The sequence below is a fragment of the Diadema setosum genome, chromosome 10, assembly GCF_964275005.1.
Source record: "Diadema setosum chromosome 10, eeDiaSeto1, whole genome shotgun sequence".
Classification (NCBI taxonomy): Eukaryota; Metazoa; Echinodermata; class Echinoidea; order Diadematoida; family Diadematidae; genus Diadema; species Diadema setosum.
The window spans coordinates 35,169,143-35,173,945 of NC_092694.1; the positions used below are offsets into that span (position 1 = coordinate 35,169,143).

The following is a 4,803-nucleotide window of genomic DNA, read 5'->3' on the forward strand; positions in this document are numbered from 1 at the left end:
TTTACTCCTGCTTTTATTTGGTCCTTGTTTTGTTGTGATTGTGTTTTTTTTTTTATTTGTCTTATACACAGGAATTGTATCATTGGATTTTTATCTTCTTTTTCATAAAAATGAAATGTATGAGGAAGTATGATTATCTATGGACAAGTACTATATCTGTTAAAAAAAGAAATAAAAGAATAGGTATTTTGTTATTGAACAAAAATCTGTATACTCACATTTTGAGCACGCTCGACGGTCACCGCAGCTTGTCAACGAAGTCACTCTTCCGAAGTTGAACGGCCATCTCAAAAGGTGGCGCCCCGTCTCGGCGTCACAAAACTTGAGGAGGGCAAGGCGCCGAATTGAACTTTTCGCACCCCACCTTTCTATGTGTACATGCCATCAAGCAGCAGAACGTATAAGAACTCAATTCGTGCTCTTTCATCCACTGGTCGTTGAAACTGGTCGTTGTCAAAGTATCAAGAGATGTATTGAGCGCTACCAGGGTCTGAGACAATGTAGAAAAGTGACTTCGTCTAATTTCGAGGTTAATGGCATCGAATTACAATAAGAACAAAGAAGAGCAATCGAACAATCGAACAATCGCTTCTCGGCCTTTTGGCTAAGATCATGTGTAGTATCTGTTCTTTTCAGCTTAATAACAATCTGACATATTCACAAATCGGTACGTTATTCCGTGTCGTGATAGCTCGTGAAATAATAAGAAAGGAAGCCTACTTATGCCTGTCTTCCTGTGATAAAGTATATATTTCTTTTTGAAGAGAAGATCATGATTAAAGGAACTATGCAATGCAAATGCATGCTGACTTGTGTTGAATCATGATACTCAACATCACTTATGTTGCCAAATGAAAACCCGAATACGTGTCATATAAGTATTTTGTATATGTATAACTATTTTTCTTCAGGCTACTTGGATCCTCCCCGACCCCCCCCCCCCCCCCACACACACACAAATTCAAAACCAAGACTTACCATGTCGGTGAAACCATCTGTCAATCGTGTAAAGTAATAATATGACAAAACAAAAGGCATGGACAGCTGCACATTTCCGCGCAGACTTGGCATACACGTGTAGCTCTCATGTTCCCAGTGTTACTGAATAAGGTTAGCTTAAGATATTGCAGGGAAACATTTTAGTTTTTGCTGAGTCCAGGAGAAGGTGCATTTTAGGGTCTTTTGTTTATCAATACGTTGTCCTTTAGCAGTGATTGACAGTCGAATGATGCCGCTGATACAATTTTGGTTTGAAAGTCATTTTCTTTTTTGGTGTGTGTTCTTTTAATGGACGTGTCCAAGCAATAATTATGAAAGAAAAGTAGTAGAAAAATAATCTATTACTATGACACATTGTCTGATATTTTTTACAACATTATCAAAGATGGTTCGATTGTTGGGATTCAATACATGTGAACGTGCAGTTGCGATTATCGTCGATTAAAGCGGAGGAGAATGCGGGAATTATCATCAGACCATGCAGAGGGCTTCTCTCAAGAGGGCGCTAGTTCACTCTACATTGAGCAGCTTTAAAGGAAAAACACAGTTCTGGTAAGGATCTAAGAACCCGTCTTTCACCTTTTTATATTTGCTTGCAATATATCGACAGAGTCTACCAAGAAACTAACTTGGCTGACGCCATTTGCCGGGATGATGAATTGTTTTGGAGTATTTTGAGATCAAATGTGTAGAATAATAAAAGTCGGTATAACAACTTTTATTTCAAGAGGATCCGGTCTGAACCCCCGTTCCACTATTACGATCTGAACCCCGATCTATCCCGAGCTAGCAGATCGGGCCAGATCAGGAGAGAGTGGCAAAAGCGTACGGGGATCGGAGGCATCGTAGCAGCGGCGCTTAGCGGACGGGGTTGGAGCGTGCAATTTTTCTCAACGGGAAGAAATTTGAACCTGTAAAAAATTTATACCCGAGCTCCCCGATCAAAATTGACCTATATTGAATCGTAAGGCAAGATGGGAGAGCGTAGTGACAGTGTAACCATCCCGAGATGAGCGTAACAAGGTATGTTTGAGCGTAGTAACATCTGCAAAAGAATGGGAAGTAAACTAGACACCGACGTGTCCCCCTGCTGCGCCGCTCTTCTTTGATCAAACCACGACCTTCCCGCTTCATCACTACGTTCTCTGCTCTCGTTTAGAATACAGGCCTGATCTACGACGCTCTCAGGACGCTTCATTCCCGCTTTGATTACGCTGTTTCCGCTTTGGTGATGCTGTTCCTACGCTTTTGCAGACTCAATTACGCACGGCTTCCGCTCTCGCCGCTCTAAAAGGGACGCAGCCGATCCCACAGGAAAATTCGGCGCAAAAATGTCTGCCAGAAGAAAGACAAACCAATCGAGAGGCAAAACTGTTTAGGAGGATGAGAACATTGTCGCTGCACCTGTCGAGGTTGAATATGAAGAAGAAGGAGGGCAAACTTTGGAAGACGAGGAAGAAGAAATGAATAGATGAAGACAAAGGAGAGAAAAAAGCAGCGAAGCAGCTGCTATCCACAAGACGAAGAAAGAGAGACTGCATGTGATGCCAACAGAGGAGGAAAAAGAGGACATGGTAGAATATTGAAGAGTATGAAATCATCTACAACAGGAAGAAGACGTACTATAAAAGTAAGGACATTAAAAAAAGCCTTGGAAAGATCAGCAAGTCTTTGGTTAATAAGGAATTGCTGCAGAAGAACCGTGAGTTGAGGAGCCTCTCCGAGGTCCACAGTATATCTCTGTGGTTCTGCATGGTAATAAGTTGACTGACACGGAGGATCGGCATCCGAATCGGGGTACATCGGGCACATCGGGCACTTTTCAGCTCTCTGGACAGGGGAACATCGTAATAAGATCACATAGATCATTCAAAGCGTTAATACAGCTTGCATAGATCGGATAACACCGGGAACATAGTACCGACAGCGTAGTTACATGGTTCTAAAGCGTAACTGCAGCGGCAGAAATTATAATGTCTCATTCCCGATAATCGCAGTAAGAGCGTAGAAAGCACGTGTTAGTTGTAAATACAGCGTTCTCAGAGCGTTCTAATATCGTACTGTGTCCAGATCGGCTCATGTTTTACCCGATCCTTCCCGATCTGAGAAAATCCTGAAATCGTGGCGAGAGAGGCATAATGGTACATGGGCTTAATTCGGCCTTCGGAAAAACTCGGCCTTACTTCAGACAATTAACACGCAGTTCATGATCGCCATGTTCTATACGTAGGCGCGCCAAATAGGTTATTTGATCAGCGCGTTGTATCAACTCGGGGCATCTGCGACCAGCCAGATCGCGAAGCGCTCCCATAGTACAACACTGTACAATCCAGAGGGACAACTCGGACCCGCCGTAAAAGTGAGGCCGAGTTGTCAACGAGTCCGAGTTTCCAGCCTGACCCCGATCGGGTAAAGTTCTAAGATTGCCACTCCGGCGAACGTGTTTTGTCTAATATTTTGCATCTTCGTCGTTACCAACGAATACCATGTTTTTACCGCATTATTCTACACATTATTTTTTATTTATTTATTATTATTTTTTTTTTAGGCATACATTGTACGTGTACATTTTGGAGTAAAATTTGACAATTTGCAGGCGTACCAGTTTTGCCTCAATATTTTCTTTGTTAAACAAGTCTGGCGTCGTTAGCTTGTGCGAACCAATGCCGCATGTCGCATGTGATGGTTGTACTGTTATGTTGGCAAAAAAAACCCTTTTTTTTGGGGGGGGGGGTGGGTTAGGGGTTGAGGGAAAATGCATCGAAGAGAGTGACTGACTTCTTAATCTTCGCAAACTGCTGAACAACTCGAGGGAAGAGATGTAGGAGAAGCAAAGAAAGGAAAATAAGAGTAGGGGTACTTATGCCATGCACACTGAGAGTCTGAGGGAGAGAGAGAGAGGGGGGGGGGGTGCAACATTTTTGAGAGAAGTAACTAATTTGCAGGAGTTGTGTATTGTTAAGAAATGTCAAGTTAAGAAATGTCACAGTGAAAGCCCTGTTTAAATCCCGGTGGAGTGGGGGTACCGTGGAGTGGGAAGGCAGGCCTGGCTTGGATATCACTGCTGTCTGTACAAGTACGCACACACAGACGGAGAATATCGATTGGTCGAGTCGACCGTTATCGCGCTGAGCTTACGTTGCAATGCACAATAACCACACTGCCGGGCTCTATTCCTGATTGTCAAAATATTGTTGTTGTTGTTGTTGTTGTTGCTGCTGCTGCTGCTGCTTAAAAAAAGAAGAAAAGAAGAGAAAAATGGGGTCCTTTTAAAAATTATTTGCCCCCAAACAATGCTGATATCAGATCAGACCAAAATATTTAAATCTTAAACAAATCAACATTATTATAACATACACATTGCTACGTTTATAATGTCTCCACGAAGGAGCTCATAATAAATACCTCTACGAGGAGGTTCGCTAATAATGTTTCCACCAGGGAGCTCAGCTAAGGGGGTACATTTCAAAGTGTACCCCGTTGGGCAGTAAATGAAAATCTATGTAATCGCATAATTTCGCGCGCTACAGGGTCTTAGATCTATTCTTTTTTTTTTTTTTTTTTTTTGGCGAAACCAGACACTATTTGTAGCAGTCTAGGGCAATTACCCCCTGGGCAATTACCCCAGAACCTTCCCCGGCCCTCATCCTAATCCCAATCCTGAACCTAATCTTAACCTGAACCCAAACTCTAATCCTAAACCAACCCTAACCCTAATCTTTACTCTAATCTTACCACTAACCAGTAGTTAGCCGGAGGGCAATAACGTTGTCCTTGGGGGGTAATTGCTCTGATACGATTTAT

At 42.6% G+C, this 4,803-nt stretch overlaps 1 non-coding gene across 1 annotated transcript; it reads left to right on the forward strand.

Annotated features, from left to right (window-relative positions):
* The first annotated feature begins 584 nt into the window (after positions 1-584).
* On the forward strand, positions 585-773 carry LOC140234544 (U2 spliceosomal RNA). The gene has a single exon (XR_011901634.1). It is a non-coding gene; the product is annotated as a U2 spliceosomal RNA (small nuclear RNA).
* Positions 774-4,803: the final 4,030 nt, after the last annotated feature.